General features: G+C 46.3%; 7 non-coding genes and 1 pseudogene across 7 annotated transcripts; all 8 read left to right on the top strand.

The window, feature by feature from the left end:
- Window positions 1-1801: 1801 nt before the first annotated feature.
- LOC130333092 (U2 spliceosomal RNA) lies at window positions 1802-1992 on the top strand. The gene has a single exon (XR_008875451.1). It is a non-coding gene; the product is annotated as a U2 spliceosomal RNA (small nuclear RNA).
- A 2090-nt stretch (window positions 1993-4082) lies between these two features.
- On the top strand, window positions 4083-4273 carry LOC130333016 (U2 spliceosomal RNA). Its single transcript, XR_008875400.1, has one exon. It is a non-coding gene; the product is annotated as a U2 spliceosomal RNA (small nuclear RNA).
- A 2091-nt stretch (window positions 4274-6364) lies between these two features.
- LOC130333091 (U2 spliceosomal RNA) lies at window positions 6365-6555 on the top strand. Its single transcript, XR_008875450.1, has one exon. It is a non-coding gene; the product is annotated as a U2 spliceosomal RNA (small nuclear RNA).
- A 2091-nt stretch (window positions 6556-8646) lies between these two features.
- LOC130333090 (U2 spliceosomal RNA) lies at window positions 8647-8837 on the top strand. The gene has a single exon (XR_008875449.1). It is a non-coding gene; the product is annotated as a U2 spliceosomal RNA (small nuclear RNA).
- A 2100-nt stretch (window positions 8838-10937) lies between these two features.
- On the top strand, window positions 10938-11128 carry LOC130333014 (U2 spliceosomal RNA). Its single transcript, XR_008875398.1, has one exon. It is a non-coding gene; the product is annotated as a U2 spliceosomal RNA (small nuclear RNA).
- A 2084-nt stretch (window positions 11129-13212) lies between these two features.
- LOC130333089 (U2 spliceosomal RNA) lies at window positions 13213-13403 on the top strand. The gene has a single exon (XR_008875448.1). It is a non-coding gene; the product is annotated as a U2 spliceosomal RNA (small nuclear RNA).
- Window positions 13404-15498: 2095 nt separating this feature from the next.
- LOC130333088 (U2 spliceosomal RNA) lies at window positions 15499-15689 on the top strand. Its single transcript, XR_008875447.1, has one exon. It is a non-coding gene; the product is annotated as a U2 spliceosomal RNA (small nuclear RNA).
- Window positions 15690-17791: 2102 nt separating this feature from the next.
- On the top strand, window positions 17792-17917 carry LOC130333042 (U2 spliceosomal RNA; annotated as a pseudogene).
- Window positions 17918-18963: the final 1046 nt, after the last annotated feature.

Genomic DNA, 18963 nt, shown 5'->3' with positions numbered 1-18963 from the left:
GGTGGGTGCTGAATGTTCCTAATTGACAAAATAAGATTAATGCTTATGAAGAAATATAAAATCTCATCCCTTCCCCAATATCGCGCCACACCCCTACCCCTTAATTCCCTGGTTGAACTTGATGGACATATGTCTTTTTTCGACCGTACTAACTATGTAACTATGTAACATAACATGGGGGGGGGGGGGTCTCCTGGCTGTTCACACAGGTGTGTCATTGCTGTACATTGACCATGCATTGCTTCTGTGGTATTGCAAAGGCAAAGACAAATGCTTCCAGCCATCCATTGCACTAATGGATTGGTCATCAGCTGGCTGTCTATGTCCCGCATCAATATAGACCAAAGTACAGAGGGTTAGGCTATGCTATTGTGCACCTACCTGATGCATCAGAAGGTGCGAGGCCCTTGCTAAATTCTGTGCACAGACTTTGAGATCTATACTTTAGACTGTATCTAAACCTGCTCCAACATGGACTGACATTCTGGCCTACTTTCAGCCGATGCGACTTGTCTGTCGCTGAACAGTCGCTTTTTATGTATTCAGCACCTATGTATAATGTTGTAAAAATGCTCTAGAAGCTAAAGTCGCAGAAATGTCACACATATTTGGCCTGCAACTTTCTGTGCGACAAATTCAGACAGGAAAAATCAGTATAAATCCTTAGAAAATTATCCCCCAGTGTCTCCATCTGCTGGCGGTATTGAATAAGCATTGCTGCACTGATGGGGTATGCATTAGACGAAAAAAAAGAAGAAAAAGAAGAATAATACGCCCAGAAAAGAGGCGAAAAGGAGAAAAACGTAAAAAAACGTGAAAAAAAAGTAAGAGGAAGAGAAGGGAAAAAAAGGTGGAAATGGGTTTAAAAGTGATTTCGGCGGAGAAATATATATATATATATATATATATATATATATATATATATATACGCGCACACACACACATATATATAAACGTATTCTCCGTTGAGATATTGCAGCCGCTGCTGTGTCCAGGCCCAGGAGCCTTAGCACTGTGCTGTGATGTCACTCAATACCACTGACATCACTAGGTGTAAACAACATCTCTCCTTTGCTGTGTATGTGACTATGGAGCTGTTTGGTGATGTCGTCTATTATGGCCTTCATAGAAGCAACAGGAGATTGTTGCATCCATCTAGAACCCTCAGAACTACAGTGCTATGATGTCACTCACTTCCACAGGCCTTGCAGAGTGTAAACAACAACAACCCAGCTTTGTTGTGTATGTAACCATAGGGATTTGTGATGTCACCTAGAACCTTCACAGCAGCGACAGCTTTATGAGGAGCATCAGCACTGCTCTGCCTGAGCAGAACCATCACCGCCATAGGTTGTCAAATAACCCGGGTTTAACCCACACAGGTAAGTCCAATGGGGTGCAGGCATGTCCTCTATGCTTACAGCTTCCCGTGGGTGTTGGTTTGATACCGTTTGGGGACAGCCAAGGAGGCATCTGCAGGCAACAAAGGTAGGTGTGTGCTTGTGTGTGTGTTTCCTATGCAGATCCTAAGCCCAGTGTCACATGCAAGTAGGAGGAGTAAGAAGGGTTCCTGGCAAATCCGGGTTATGGATTGCATTTAAAAAGGCCCCGTGGGAGTGCAATGGGCCCCTGTCTTGCTGCTTAGCAATAATGGTATGGGTTTAGGTTCTGCTGTGTGTACTGGTGGTTGACTGCCCCCCAGCCCAGAGTGTGCATGGAAAATTGTCTGGCAGCCTCCCTGACAGCAAGCAGTGATAGTGCCCATGAAGGGCACCTTGTTGGGCCCGCCCCTTTCACGGTTATCGCTTCTCGGCCTTTTGGCTAAGATCAAGTGTAGTATCTGTTCTTATCAGTTTAATATCTGATACGTCCCCTATCTGGGGACCATATATTAAATGGATTTTTGAGAACGGGGGCCGATTTCGAAGCTTGCTTCCGTCGCCCTATGCATTGACCCGATATGGCAGTATCTTCGGGTACAGTGCACCACCCCCTTACAGGGTTAAAAAGAAAGATTCCTACTTTCATTGCTACCTGCTTGCTGGCTAGCCAGCTAGCCAGCCCTGTGGGCCTTGCTGCTGCTGCAGCCAAAAAACAAAAGGTGGTGCTGCTGCTGCTGCTGCTTCTGCTTCTGCTTGTGTCTGGCCGCTGTTGGAGCGTCCAGGCACAGGACTTCTGCTGCTGCTGACTAAATGGCCTCCTTAATTGGATCATTTGAGTAGCCAGCACACCTGTGCAGGTAGGGCATGACATGATAGGCAGCTGCCTTGATAGCGGGTGGGTGCTGAATGTTCCTAATTGACAAAATAAGATTAATGCTTATGAAGAAATATAAAATCTCATCCCTTCCCCAATATCGCGCCACACCCCTACCCCTTAATTCCCTGGTTGAACTTGATGGACATATGTCTTTTTTCGACCGTACTAACTATGTAACTATGTAACATAACATGGGGGGGGGGGGGGTCTCCTGGCTGTTCACACAGGTGTGTCATTGCTGTACATTGACCATGCATTGCTTCTGTGGTATTGCAAAGGCAAAGACAAATGCTTCCAGCCATCCATTGCACTAATGGATTGGTCATCAGCTGGCTGTCTATGTCCCGCATCAATATAGACCAAAGTACAGAGGGTTAGGCTATGCTATTGTGCACCTACCTGATGCATCAGAAGGTGCGAGGCCCTTGCTAAATTCTGTGCACAGACTTTGAGATCTATACTTTAGACTGTATCTAAACCTGCTCCAACATGGACTGACATTCTGGCCTACTTTCAGCCGATGCGACTTGTCTGTCGCTGAACAGTCGCTTTTTATGTATTCAGCACCTATGTATAATGTTGTAAAAATGCTCTAGAAGCTAAAGTCGCAGAAATGTCACACATATTTGGCCTGCAACTTTCTGTGCGACAAATTCAGACAGGAAAAATCAGTATAAATCCTTAGAAAATTATCCCCCAGTGTCTCCATCTGCTGGCGGTATTGAATAAGCATTGCTGCACTGATGGGGTATGCATTAGACGAAAAAAAAGAAGAAAAAGAAGAATAATACGCCCAGAAAAGAGGCGAAAAGGAGAAAAACGTAAAAAAACGTGAAAAAAAAGTAAGAGGAAGAGAAGGGAAAAAAAGGTGGAAATGGGTTTAAAAGTTATTTCGGCGGAGAAATATATATATATATATATATATATATATATATATATATATATATATACGCGCACACACACACATATATATAAACGTATTCTCCGTTGAGATATTGCAGCCGCTGCTGTGTCCAGGCCCAGGAGCCTTAGCACTGTGCTGTGATGTCACTCAATACCACTGACATCACTAGGTGTAAACAACATCTCTCCTTTGCTGTGTATGTGACTATGGAGCTGTTTGGTGATGTCGTCTATTATGGCCTTCATAGAAGCAACAGGAGATTGTTGCATCCATCTAGAACCCTCAGAACTACAGTGCTATGATGTCACTCACTTCCACAGGCCTTGCAGAGTGTAAACAACAACAACCCAGCTTTGTTGTGTATGTAACCATAGGGATTTGTGATGTCACCTAGAACCTTCACAGCAGCGACAGCTTTATGAGGAGCATCAGCACTGCTCTGCCTGAGCAGAACCATCACCGCCATAGGTTGTCAAATAACCCGGGTTTAACCCACACAGGTAAGTCCAATGGGGTGCAGGCATGTCCTCTATGCTTACAGCTTCCCGTGGGTGTTGGTTTGATACCGTTTGGGGACAGCCAAGGAGGCATCTGCAGGCAACAAAGGTAGGTGTGTGCTTGTGTGTGTGTTTCCTATGCAGATCCTAAGCCCAGTGTCACATGCAAGTAGGAGGAGTAAGAAGGGTTCCTGGCAAATCCGGGTTATGGATTGCATTTAAAAAGGCCCCGTGGGAGTGCAATGGGCCCCTGTCTTGCTGCTTAGCAATAATGGTATGGGTTTAGGTTCTGCTGTGTGTACTAGTGGTTGACTGCCCCCCAGCCCAGAGTGTGCATGGAAAATTGTCTGGCAGCCTCCCTGACAGCAAGCAGTGATAGTGCCCATGAAGGGCACCTTGTTGGGCCCGCCCCTTTCACGGTTATCGCTTCTCGGCCTTTTGGCTAAGATCAAGTGTAGTATCTGTTCTTATCAGTTTAATATCTGATACGTCCCCTATCTGGGGACCATTTATTAAATGGATTTTTGAGAACGGGGGCCGATTTCGAAGCTTGCTTCCGTCGCCCTATGCATTGACCCGATATGGCAGTATCTTCGGGTACAGCGCACCACCCCCTTACAGGGTTAAAAAGAAAGATTCCTACTTTCATTGCTACCTGCTTGCTGGCTAGCCAGCTAGCCAGCCCTGTGGGCCTTGCTGCTGCTGCAGCCAAAAAACAAAAGGTGGTGCTGCTGCTGCTTCTGCTGCTTCTGCTTCTGCTTGTGTCTGGCCGCTGTTGGAGCGTCCAGGCACAGGACTTCTGCTGCTGCTGACTAAATGGCCTCCTTAATTGGATCATTTGAGTAGCCAGCACACCTGTGCAGGTAGGGCATGACATGATAGGCAGCTGCCTTGATAGCGGGTGGGTGCTGAATGTTCCTAATTGACAAAATAAGATTAATGCTTATGAAGAAATATAAAATCTCATCCCTTCCCCAATATCGCGCCACACCCCTACCCCTTAATTCCCTGGTTGAACTTGATGGACATATGTCTTTTTTCGACCGTACTAACTATGTAACTATGTAACATAACATGGGGGGGGGGGTCTCCTGGCTGTTCACACAGGTGTGTCATTGCTGTACATTGACCATGCATTGCTTCTGTGGTATTGCAAAGGCAAAGACAAATGCTTCCAGCCATCCATTGCACTAATGGATTGGTCATCAGCTGGCTGTCTATGTCCCGCATCAATATAGACCAAAGTACAGAGGGTTAGGCTATGCTATTGTGCACCTACCTGATGCATCAGAAGGTGCGAGGCCCTTGCTAAATTCTGTGCACAGACTTTGAGATCTATACTTTAGACTGTATCTAAACCTGCTCCAACATGGACTGACATTCTGGCCTACTTTCAGCCGATGCGACTTGTCTGTCGCTGAACAGTCGCTTTTTATGTATTCAGCACCTATGTATAATGTTGTAAAAATGCTCTAGAAGCTAAAGTCGCAGAAATGTCACACATATTTGGCCTGCAACTTTCTGTGCGACAAATTCAGACAGGAAAAATCAGTATAAATCCTTAGAAAATTATCCCCCAGTGTCTCCATCTGCTGGCGGTATTGAATAAGCATTGCTGCACTGATCGGGTATGCATTAGATGAAAAAAAAGAAGAAAAAGAAGAATAATACGCCCAGAAAAGAGGCGAAAAGGAGAAAAACGTAAAAAAACGTGAAAAAAAAGTAAGAGGAAGAGAAGGGAAAAAAAGGTGGAAATGGGTTTAAAAGTGATTTCGGCGGAGAATATATATATATATATATATATATATATATATATATATATATATATATACGCGCACACACACACATATATATAAACGTATTCTCCGTTGAGATATTGCAGCCGCTGCTGTGTCCAGGCCCAGGAGCCTTAGCACTGTGCTGTGATGTCACTCAATACCACTGACATCACTAGGTGTAAACAACATCTCTCCTTTGCTGTGTATGTGACTATGGAGCTGTTTGGTGATGTTGTCTATTATGGCCTTCATAGAAGCAACAGGAGATTGTTGCATCCATCTAGAACCCTCAGAACTACAGTGCTATGATGTCACTCACTTCCACAGGCCTTGCAGAGTGTAAACAACAACAACCCAGCTTTGTTGTGTATGTAACCATAGGGATTTGTGATGTCACCTAGAACCTTCACAGCAGCGACAGCTTTATGAGGAGCATCAGCACTGCTCTGCCTGAGCAGAACCATCACCGCCATAGGTTGTCAAATAACCCGGGTTTAACCCACACAGGTAAGTCCAATGGGGTGCAGGCATGTCCTCTATGCTTACAGCTTCCCGTGGGTGTTGGTTTGATACCGTTTGGGGACAGCCAAGGAGGCATCTGCAGGCAACAAAGGTAGGTGTGTGCTTGTGTGTGTGTTTCCTATGCAGATCCTAAGCCCAGTGTCACATGCAAGTAGGAGGAGTAAGAAGGGTTCCTGGCAAATCCGGGTTATGGATTGCATTTAAAAAGGCCCCGTGGGAGTGCAATGGGCCCCTGTCTTGCTGCTTAGCAATAATGGTATGGGTTTAGGTTCTGCTGTGTGTACTGGTGGTTGACTGCCCCCCAGCCCAGAGTGTGCATGGAAAATTGTCTGGCAGCCTCCCTGACAGCAAGCAGTGATAGTGCCCATGAAGGGCACCTTGTTGGGCCCGCCCCTTTCACGGTTATCGCTTCTCGGCCTTTTGGCTAAGATCAAGTGTAGTATCTGTTCTTATCAGTTTAATATCTGATACGTCCCCTATCTGGGGACCATATATTAAATGGATTTTTGAGAACGGGGGCCGATTTCGAAGCTTGCTTCCGTCGCCCTATGCATTGACCCGATATGGCAGTATCTTCGGGTACAGTGCACCACCCCCTTACAGGGTTAAAAAGAAAGATTCCTACTTTCATTGCTACCTGCTTGCTGGCTAGCCAGCTAGCCAGCCCTGTGGGCCTTGCTGCTGCTGCAGCCAAAAAACAAAAGGTGGTGCTGCTGCTGCTTCTGCTGCTTCTGCTTCTGCTTGTGTCTGGCCGCTGTTGGAGCGTCCAGGCACAGGACTTCTGCTGCTGCTGACTAAATGGCCTCCTTAATTGGATCATTTGAGTAGCCAGCACACCTGTGCAGGTAGGGCATGACATGATAGGCAGCTGCCTTGATAGCGGGTGGGTGCTGAATGTTCCTAATTGACAAAATAAGATTAATGCTTATGAAGAAATATAAAATCTCATCCCTTCCCCAATATCGCGCCACACCCCTACCCCTTAATTCCCTGGTTGAACTTGATGGACATATGTCTTTTTTCGACCGTACTAACTATGTAACTATGTAACATAACATGGGGGGGGGGGGGGTCTCCTGGCTGTTCACACAGGTGTGTCATTGCTGTACATTGACCATGCATTGCTTCTGTGGTATTGCAAAGGCAAAGACAAATGCTTCCAGCCATCCATTGCACTAATGGATTGGTCATCAGCTGGCTGTCTATGTCCCGCATCAATATAGACCAAAGTACAGAGGGTTAGGCTATGCTATTGTGCACCTACCTGATGCATCAGAAGGTGCGAGGCCCTTGCTAAATTCTGTGCACAGACTTTGAGATCTATACTTTAGACTGTATCTAAACCTGCTCCAACATGGACTGACATTCTGGCCTACTTTCAGCCGATGCGACTTGTCTGTCGCTGAACAGTCGCTTTTTATGTATTCAGCACCTATGTATAATGTTGTAAAAATGCTCTAGAAGCTAAAGTCGCAGAAATGTCACACATATTTGGCCTGCAACTTTCTGTGCGACAAATTCAGACAGGAAAAATCAGTATAAATCCTTAGAAAATTATCCCCCAGTGTCTCCATCTGCTGGCGGTATTGAATAAGCATTGCTGCACTGATGGGGTATGCATTAGACGAAAAAAAAGAAGAAAAAGAAGAATAATACGCCCAGAAAAGAGGCGAAAAGGAGAAAAACGTAAAAAAACGTGAAAAAAAAGTAAGAGGAAGAGAAGGGAAAAAAAGGTGGAAATGGGTTTAAAAGTGATTTCGGCGGAGAAATATATATATATATATATATATATATATATATATATATATATATACGCGCACACACACACATATATATAAACGTATTCTCCGTTGAGATATTGCAGCCGCTGCTGTGTCCAGGCCCAGGAGCCTTAGCACTGTGCTGTGATGTCACTCAATACCACTGACATCACTAGGTGTAAACAACATCTCTCCTTTGCTGTGTATGTGACTATGGAGCTGTTTGGTGATGTCGTCTATTATGGCCTTCATAGAAGCAACAGGAGATTGTTGCATCCATCTAGAACCCTCAGAACTACAGTGCTATGATGTCACTCACTTCCACAGGCCTTGCAGAGTGTAAACAACAACAACCCAGCTTTGTTGTGTATGTAACCATAGGGATTTGTGATGTCACCTAGAACCTTCACAGCAGCGACAGCTTTATGAGGAGCATCAGCACTGCTCTGCCTGAGCAGAACCATCACCGCCATAGGTTGTCAAATAACCCGGGTTTAACCCACACAGGTAAGTCCAATGGGGTGCAGGCATGTCCTCTATGCTTACAGCTTCCCGTGGGTGTTGGTTTGATACCGTTTGGGGACAGCCAAGGAGGCATCTGCAGGCAACAAAGGTAGGTGTGTGCTTGTGTGTGTGTTTCCTATGCAGATCCTAAGCCCAGTGTCACATGCAAGTAGGAGGAGTAAGAAGGGTTCCTGGCAAATCCGGGTTATGGATTGCATTTAAAAAGGCCCCGTGGGAGTGCAATGGGCCCCTGTCTTGCTGCTTAGCAATAATGGTATGGGTTTAGGTTCTGCTGTGTGTACTGGTGGTTGACTGCCCCCCAGCCCAGAGTGTGCATGGAAAATTGTCTGGCAGCCTCCCTGACAGCAAGCAGTGATAGTGCCCATGAAGGGCACCTTGTTGGGCCCGCCCCTTTCACGGTTATCGCTTCTCGGCCTTTTGGCTAAGATCAAGTGTAGTATCTGTTCTTATCAGTTTAATATCTGATACGTCCCCTATCTGGGGACCATATATTAAATGGATTTTTGAGAACGGGGGCCGATTTCGAAGCTTGCTTCCGTCGCCCTATGCATTGACCCGATATGGCAGTATCTTCGGGTACAGTGCACCACCCCCTTACAGGGTTAAAAAGAAAGATTCCTACTTTCATTGCTACCTGCTTGCTGGCTAGCCAGCTAGCCAGCCCTGTGGGCCTTGCTGCTGCTGCAGCCAAAAAACAAAAGGTGGTGCTGCTGCTGCTGCTGCTTCTGCTTCTGCTTGTGTCTGGCCGCTGTTGGAGCGTCCAGGCACAGGACTTCTGCTGCTGCTGACTAAATGGCCTCCTTAATTGGATCATTTGAGTAGCCAGCACACCTGTGCAGGTAGGGCATGACATGATAGGCAGCTGCCTTGATAGCGGGTGGGTGCTGAATGTTCCTAATTGACAAAATAAGATTAATGCTTATGAAGAAATATAAAATCTCATCCCTTCCCCAATATCGCGCCACACCCCTACCCCTTAATTCCCTGGTTGAACTTGATGGACATATGTCTTTTTTCGACCGTACTAACTATGTAACTATGTAACATAACATGGGGGGGGGGGGGTCTCCTGGCTGTTCACACAGGTGTGTCATTGCTGTACATTGACCATGCATTGCTTCTGTGGTATTGCAAAGGCAAAGACAAATGCTTCCAGCCATCCATTGCACTAATGGATTGGTCATCAGCTGGCTGTCTATGTCCCGCATCAATATAGACCAAAGTACAGAGGGTTAGGCTATGCTATTGTGCACCTACCTGATGCATCAGAAGGTGCGAGGCCCTTGCTAAATTCTGTGCACAGACTTTGAGATCTATACTTTAGACTGTATCTAAACCTGCTCCAACATGGACTGACATTCTGGCCTACTTTCAGCCGATGCGACTTGTCTGTCGCTGAACAGTCGCTTTTTATGTATTCAGCACCTATGTATAATGTTGTAAAAATGCTCTAGAAGCTAAAGTCGCAGAAATGTCACACATATTTGGCCTGCAACTTTCTGTGCGACAAATTCAGACAGGAAAAATCAGTATAAATCCTTAGAAAATTATCCCCCAGTGTCTCCATCTGCTGGCGGTATTGAATAAGCATTGCTGCACTGATGGGGTATGCATTAGACGAAAAAAAAGAAGAAAAAGAAGAATAATACGCCCAGAAAAGAGGCGAAAAGGAGAAAAACGTAAAAAAACGTGAAAAAAAAGTAAGAGGAAGAGAAGGGAAAAAAAGGTGGAAATGGGTTTAAAAGTTATTTCGGCGGAGAAATATATATATATATATATATATAATATATATATATATATATATATATATATATATATACGCGCACACACACACATATATATAAACGTATTCTCCGTTGAGATATTGCAGCCGCTGCTGTGTCCAGGCCCAGGAGCCTTAGCACTGTGCTGTGATGTCACTCAATACCACTGACATCACTAGGTGTAAACAACATCTCTCCTTTGCTGTGTATGTGACTATGGAGCTGTTTGGTGATGTCGTCTATTATGGCCTTCATAGAAGCAACAGGAGATTGTTGCATCCATCTAGAACCCTCAGAACTACAGTGCTATGATGTCACTCACTTCCACAGGCCTTGCAGAGTGTAAACAACAACAACCCAGCTTTGTTGTGTATGTAACCATAGGGATTTGTGATGTCACCTAGAACCTTCACAGCAGCGACAGCTTTATGAGGAGCATCAGCACTGCTCTGCCTGAGCAGAACCATCACCGCCATAGGTTGTCAAATAACCCGGGTTTAACCCACACAGGTAAGTCCAATGGGGTGCAGGCATGTCCTCTATGCTTACAGCTTCCCGTGGGTGTTGGTTTGATACCGTTTGGGGACAGCCAAGGAGGCATCTGCAGGCAACAAAGGTAGGTGTGTGCTTGTGTGTGTGTTTCCTATGCAGATCCTAAGCCCAGTGTCACATGCAAGTAGGAGGAGTAAGAAGGGTTCCTGGCAAATCCGGGTTATGGATTGCATTTAAAAAGGCCCCGTGGGAGTGCAATGGGCCCCTGTCTTGCTGCTTAGCAATAATGGTATGGGTTTAGGTTCTGCTGTGTGTACTAGTGGTTGACTGCCCCCCAGCCCAGAGTGTGCATGGAAAATTGTCTGGCAGCCTCCCTGACAGCAAGCAGTGATAGTGCCCATGAAGGGCACCTTGTTGGGCCCGCCCCTTTCACGGTTATCGCTTCTCGGCCTTTTGGCTAAGATCAAGTGTAGTATCTGTTCTTATCAGTTTAATATCTGATACGTCCCCTATCTGGGGACCATTTATTAAATGGATTTTTGAGAACGGGGGCCGATTTCGAAGCTTGCTTCCGTCGCCCTATGCATTGACCCGATATGGCAGTATCTTCGGGTACAGCGCACCACCCCCTTACAGGGTTAAAAAGAAAGATTCCTACTTTCATTGCTACCTGCTTGCTGGCTAGCCAGCTAGCCAGCCCTGTGGGCCTTGCTGCTGCTGCAGCCAAAAAACAAAAGGTGGTGCTGCTGCTGCTTCTGCTGCTTCTGCTTCTGCTTGTGTCTGGCCGCTGTTGGAGCGTCCAGGCACAGGACTTCTGCTGCTGCTGACTAAATGGCCTCCTTAATTGGATCATTTGAGTAGCCAGCACACCTGTGCAGGTAGGGCATGACATGATAGGCAGCTGCCTTGATAGCGGGTGGGTGCTGAATGTTCCTAATTGACAAAATAAGATTAATGCTTATGAAGAAATATAAAATCTCATCCCTTCCCCAATATCGCGCCACACCCCTACCCCTTAATTCCCTGGTTGAACTTGATGGACATATGTCTTTTTTCGACCGTACTAACTATGTAACTATGTAACATAACATGGGGGGGGGGGTCTCCTGGCTGTTCACACAGGTGTGTCATTGCTGTACATTGACCATGCATTGCTTCTGTGGTATTGCAAAGGCAAAGACAAATGCTTCCAGCCATCCATTGCACTAATGGATTGGTCATCAGCTGGCTGTCTATGTCCCGCATCAATATAGACCAAAGTACAGAGGGTTAGGCTATGCTATTGTGCACCTACCTGATGCATCAGAAGGTGCGAGGCCCTTGCTAAATTCTGTGCACAGACTTTGAGATCTATGCTTTAGACTGTATCTAAACCTGCTCCAACATGGACTGACATTCTGGCCTACTTTCAGCCGATGCGACTTGTCTGTCGCTGAACAGTCGCTTTTTATGTATTCAGCACCTATGTATAATGTTGTAAAAATGCTCTAGAAGCTAAAGTCGCAGAAATGTCACACATATTTGGCCTGCAACTTTCTGTGCGACAAATTCAGACAGGAAAAATCAGTATAAATCCTTAGAAAATTATCCCCCAGTGTCTCCATCTGCTGGCGGTATTGAATAAGCATTGCTGCACTGATGGGGTATGCATTAGACGAAAAAAAAGAAGAAAAAGAAGAATAATACGCCCAGAAAAGAGGCGAAAAGGAGAAAAACGTAAAAAAACGTGAAAAAAAAGTAAGAGGAAGAGAAGGGAAAAAAAGGTGGAAATGGGTTTAAAAGTGATTTCGGCGGAGATATATATATATATATATATATATATATATATATATATATATACGCGCACACACACACATATATATAAACGTATTCTCCGTTGAGATATTGCAGCCGCTGCTGTGTCCAGGCCCAGGAGCCTTAGCACTGTGCTGTGATGTCACTCAATACCACTGACATCACTAGGTGTAAACAACATCTCTCCTTTGCTGTGTATGTGACTATGGAGCTGTTTGGTGATGTCGTCTATTATGGCCTTCATAGAAGCAACAGGAGATTGTTGCATCCATCTAGAACCCTCAGAACTACAGTGCTATGATGTCACTCACTTCCACAGGCCTTGCAGAGTGTAAACAACAACAACCCAGCTTTGTTGTGTATGTAACCATAGGGATTTGTGATGTCACCTAGAACCTTCACAGCAGCGACAGCTTTATGAGGAGCATCAGCACTGCTCTGCCTGAGCAGAACCATCACCGCCATAGGTTGTCAAATAACCCGGGTTTAACCCACACAGGTAAGTCCAATGGGGTGCAGGCATGTCCTCTATGCTTACAGCTTCCCGTGGGTGTTGGTTTGATACCGTTTGGGGACAGCCAAGGAGGCATCTGCAGGCAACAAAGGTAGGTGTGTGCTTGTGTGTGTGTTTCCTATGCAGATCCTAAGCCCAGTGTCACATGCAAGTAGGAGGAGTAAGAAGGGTTCCTGGCAAATCCGGGTTATGGATTGCATTTAAAAAGGCCCCGTGGGAGTGCAATGGGCCCCTGTCTTGCTGCTTAGCAATAATGGTATGGGTTTAGGTTCTGCTGTGTGTACTGGTGGTTGACTGCCCCCCAGCCCAGAGTGTGCATGGAAAATTGTCTGGCAGCCTCCCTGACAGCAAGCAGTGATAGTGCCCATGAAGGGCACCTTGTTGGGCCCGCCCCTTTCACGGTTATCGCTTCTCGGCCTTTTGGCTAAGATCAAGTGTAGTATCTGTTCTTATCAGTTTAATATCTGATACGTCCCCTATCTGGGGACCATATATTAAATGGATTTTTGAGAACGGGGGCCGATTTCGAAGCTTGCTTCCGTCGCCCTATGCATTGACCCGATATGGCAGTATCTTCGGGTACAGTGCACCACCCCCTTACAGGGTTAAAAAGAAAGATTCCTACTTTCATTGCTACCTGCTTGCTGGCTAGCCAGCTAGCCAGCCCTGTGGGCCTTGCTGCTGCTGCAGCCAAAAAACAAAAGGTGGTGCTGCTGCTGCTTCTGCTGCTTCTGCTTCTGCTTGTGTCTGGCCGCTGTTGGAGCGTCCAGGCACAGGACTTCTGCTGCTGCTGACTAAATGGCCTCCTTAATTGGATCATTTGAGTAGCCAGCACACCTGTGCAGGTAGGGCATGACATGATAGGCAGCTGCCTTGATAGCGGGTGGGTGCTGAATGTTCCTAATTGACAAAATAAGATTAATGCTTATGAAGAAATATAAAATCTCATCCCTTCCCCAATATCGCGCCACACCCCTACCCCTTAATTCCCTGGTTGAACTTGATGGACATATGTCTTTTTTCGACCGTACTAACTATGTAACTATGTAACATAACATGGGGGGGGGGGGGGGGGTCTCCTGGCTGTTCACACAGGTGTGTCATTGCTGTACATTGACCATGCATTGCTTCTGTGGTATTGCAAAGGCAAAGACAAATGCTTCCAGCCATCCATTGCACTAATGGATTGGTCATCAGCTGGCTGTCTATGTCCCGCATCAATATAGACCAAAGTACAGAGGGTTAGGCTATGCTATTGTGCACCTACCTGATGCATCAGAAGGTGCGAGGCCCTTGCTAAATTCTGTGCACAGACTTTGAGATCTATACTTTAGACTGTATCTAAACCTGCTCCAACATGGACTGACATTCTGGCCTACTTTCAGCCGATGCGACTTGTCTGTCGCTGAACAGTCGCTTTTTATGTATTCAGCACCTATGTATAATGTTGTAAAAATGCTCTAGAAGCTAAAGTCGCAGAAATGTCACACATATTTGGCCTGCAACTTTCTGTGCGACAAATTCAGACAGGAAAAATCAGTATAAATCCTTAGAAAATTATCCCCCAGTGTCTCCATCTGCTGGCGGTATTGAATAAGCATTGCTGCACTGATGGGGTATGCATTAGACGAAAAAAAAGAAGAAAAAGAAGAATAATACGCCCAGAAAAGAGGCGAAAAGGAGAAAAACGTAAAAAAACGTGAAAAAAAAGTAAGAGGAAGAGAAGGGAAAAAAGGTGGAAATGGGTTTAAAAGTGATTTCGGCGGAGAAATATATATATATATATATATATATATATATATATATATATATATATACGCGCACACACACACATATATATAAACGTATTCTCCGTTGAGATATTGCAGCCGCAGCTGTGTCCAGGCCCAGGAGCCTTAGCACTGTGCTGTGATGTCACTCAATACCACTGACATCACTAGGTGTAAACAACATCTCTCCTTTGCTGTGTATGTGACTATGGAGCTGTTTGGTGATGTCGTCTATTATGGCCTTCATAGAAGCAACAGGAGATTGTTGCATCCATCTAGAACCCTCAGAACTACAGTGCTATGATGTCACTCACTTCCACAGGCCTTGCAGAGTGTAAACAACAACAACCCAGCTTTGTTGTGTATGTAACCATAGGGATTTGTGATGTCACCTAGAACCTTCACAGCAGCGACAGCTTTATGAGGAGCATCAGCACTGCTCTGCCTGAGCAGAACCATCACCGCCATAGGTTGTCAAATAACCCGGGTTTAACCCACACAGGTAAGTCCAATGGGGTGCAGGCATGTCCTCTATGCTTACAGCTTCCCGTGGGTGTTGGTTTGATACCGTTTGGGGACAGCCAAGGAGGCATCTGCAGGCAACAAAGGTAGGTGTGTGCTTGTGTGTGTGTTTCCTATGCAGATCCTAAGCCCAGTGTCACATGCAAGTAGGAGGAGTAAGAAGGGTTCCTGGCAAATCCGGGTTATGGATTGCATTTAAAAAGGCCCCGTGGGAGTGCAATGGGCCCCTGTCTTGCTGCTTAGCAATAATGGTATGGGTTTAGGTTCTGCTGTGTGTACTGGTGGTTGACTGCCCCCCAGCCCAGAGTGTGCATGGAAAATTGTCTGGCAGCCTCCCTGACAGCAAGCAGTGATAGTGCCCATGAAGGGCACCTTGTTGGGCCCGCCCCTTTCACGGTTATCGCTTCTCGGCCTTTTGGCTAAGATCAAGTGTAGTATCTGTTCTTATCAGTTTAATATCTGATACGTCCCCTATCTGGGGACCATATATTAAATGGATTTTTGAGAACGGGGGCCGATTTCGAAGCTTGCTTCCGTCGCCCTATGCATTGACCCGATATGGCAGTATCTTCGGGTACAGTGCACCACCCCCTTACAGGGTTAAAAAGAAAGATTCCTACTTTCATTGCTACCTGCTTGCTGGCTAGCCAGCTAGCCAGCCCTGTGGGCCTTGCTGCTGCTGCAGCCAAAAAACAAAAGGTGGTGCTGCTGCTGCTTCTGCTGCTTCTGCTTCTGCTTGTGTCTGGCCGCTGTTGGAGCGTCCAGGCACAGGACTTCTGCTGCTGCTGACTAAATGGCCTCCTTAATTGGATCATTTGAGTAGCCAGCACACCTGTGCAGGTAGGGCATGACATGATAGGCAGCTGCCTTGATAGCGGGTGGGTGCTGAATGTTCCTAATTGACAAAATAAGATTAATGCTTATGAAGAAATATAAAATCTCATCCCTTCCCCAATATCGCGCCACACCCCTACCCCTTAATTCCCTGGTTGAACTTGATGGACATATGTCTTTTTTCGACCGTACTAACTATGTAACTATGTAACATAACATGGGGGGGGGGGGGTCTCCTGGCTGTTCACACAGGTGTGTCATTGCTGTACATTGACCATGCATTGCTTCTGTGGTATTGCAAAGGCAAAGACAAATGCTTCCAGCCATCCATTGCACTAATGGATTGGTCATCAGCTGGCTGTCTATGTCCCGCATCAATATAGACCAAAGTACAGAGGGTTAGGCTATGCTATTGTGCACCTACCTGATGCATCAGAAGGTGCGAGGCCCTTGCTAAATTCTGTGCACAGACTTTGAGATCTATACTTTAGACTGTATCTAAACCTGCTCCAACATGGACTGACATTCTGGCCTACTTTCAGCCGATGCGACTTGTCTGTCGCTGAACAGTCGCTTTTTATGTATTCAGCACCTATGTATAATGTTGTAAAAATGCTCTAGAAGCTAAAGTCGCAGAAATGTCACACATATTTGGCCTGCAACTTTCTGTGCGACAAATTCAGACAGGAAAAATCAGTATAAATCCTTAGAAAATTATCCCCCAGTGTCTCCATCTGCTGGCGGTATTGAATAAGCATTGCTGCACTGATGGGGTATGCATTAGACGAAAAAAAAGAAGAAAAAGAAGAATAATACGCCCAGAAAAGAGGCGAAAAGGAGAAAAACGTTAAAAAACGTGAAAAAAAAGTAAGAGGAAGAGAAGGGAAAAAAAGGTGGAAATGGGTTTAAAAGTGATTTCGGCGGAGAAATATATATATATATATATATATATATATATATCTATATATATATATATATATATACGCGCACACACACACATATATATATAAACGTATTCTCCGTTGAGATATTGCAGCCGCTGCTGTGTCCAGGCCCAGGAGCCTTAGCACTGTGCTGTGATGTCACTCAATACCACTGACATCACTAGGTGTAAACAACATCTCTCCTTTGCTGTGTATGTGACTATGGAGCTGTTTGGTGATGTCGTCTATTATGGCCTTCATAGAAGCAACAGGAGATTGTTGCATCCATCTAGAACCCTCAGAACTACAGTGCTATGATGTCACTCACTTCCACAGGCCTTGCAGAGTGTAAACAACAACAACCCAGCTTTGTTGTGTATGTAACCATAGGGATTTGTGATGTCACCTAGAACCTTCACAGCAGCGACAGCTTTATGAGGAGCATCAGCACTGCTCTGCCTGAGCAGAACCATCACCGCCATAGGTTGTCAAATAACCCGGGTTTAACCCACACAGGTAAGTCCAATGGGGTGCAGGCATGTCCTCTATGCTTACAGCTTCCCGTGGGTGTTGGTTTGATACCGTTTGGGGACAGCCAAGGAGGCATCTGCAGGCAACAAAGGTAGGTGTGTGCTTGTGTGTGTGTTTCCTATGCAGATCCTAAGCCCAGTGTCACATGCAAGTAGGAGGAGTAAGAAGGGTTCCTGGCAAATCTGGGTTATGGATTGCATTTAAAAAGGCCCCGTGGGAGTGCAATGGGCCCCTGTCTTGCTGCTTAGCAATAATGGTATGGGTTTAGGTTCTGCTGTGTGTACTGGTGGTTGACTGCCCCCCAGCCCAGAGTGTGCATGGAAAATTGTCTGGCAGCCTCCCTGACAGCAAGCAGTGATAGTGCCCATGAAGGGCACCTTGTTGGGCCCGCCCCTTTCATGGTTATCGCTTCTCGGCCTTTTGGCTAAGATCAAGTGTAGTATCTGTTCTTATCAGTTTAATATCTGATACGTAGAATGCCCTTCTGGGGGGCGTGTCCTGCAGTGCATGGCGGCGGTCGCATAAACCTTGTGCTCCGCTGCAGCCCAGGCCTAATAGCGGCTACACAGCATTGATCCTGAGCATATCGCTACGGCAATTGTGCCCACCGGTACCTGAACTATCGGGGCACCTGATGATGACCCGGAGGCGAGGGAAAAAGAGCCCACTGAAGCTCACGGCGTTCTTTCCTGCTGCAGAGGCCTCACAAGATGGCGCGGCTCAGTGCGGGTCAGCGTCTCCGGCTACTGGAAGTGCCTCACCAGCGTCTTCATCCTCTCAGACGGGCTGCGCCCTGGAGGCTTCTCCTTCAACTCCTCCGATTCTCCTGACAGGCTGGTCGCCTTCGGTGCAGCAGGACCCGCAGGTACCGTTTTCCCCGATCTCCTCCAAGCCACTGGGAGCGGGGACCCTGCATACTAGAGGCCCAGGAGGCCCTGATGGGAGCTCTCCGTCGGCGCCCCTAACTGAACCTATTATGAGGGGGCTTCTCGCTGAGTTACATACCTCCATTCAGGGAGACATTAAGGCAGCCGTGTCCAATATACAGCATGAGATCTCCTCTCTTGGACACCGCACATCGCACATTGAGAACAAGATGGCGGAACTCACCTCTTCTCATAATGAAGTAGTGGACTTAGCTAATGGCCTGGAGGATGAGGTTGCCGCTCTTCAACTTAAGATAGCTGATATGGAGGACAGGTCTCGCCGAAACAATTTAAGGGTGAGAGGGGTGCCGGAGTCTGTGAAAACGGAGGACCTCAACACCTTCCTAACGGATTATTTTGCATTGTTGCTGCCTCAGGCTTCCACCCTAGATCTGCTAATGGACAGAGTCCACAGGCTTCCTAAGCCCAAAACCCTACCTGCTGCTACACCAAGGGATGTGATTCTGCGCCTTCACTTTTACCATATTAAGGAGCAATTGATGTTGGTGGCGCGCTCCTCACCCTCCCTACCAGATGGGTATTCGGGACTCCAACTTTTCACGGATCTCTCTGCTGCCACTCTAGCCAGGAGACGTGAGTTCAGTACAGGGACTAAAGCTCTCAGAGAAAAAGGGATCCCTTATAAATGG

This window comes from Hyla sarda, unplaced genomic scaffold, assembly GCF_029499605.1.
Source record: "Hyla sarda isolate aHylSar1 unplaced genomic scaffold, aHylSar1.hap1 scaffold_398, whole genome shotgun sequence".
NCBI classification, from domain to species: Eukaryota; Metazoa; Chordata; class Amphibia; order Anura; family Hylidae; genus Hyla; species Hyla sarda.
The sequence above is the reverse complement of the archived record's forward strand: the minus strand, read 5'-3'. Positions and strand labels throughout refer to the sequence as shown.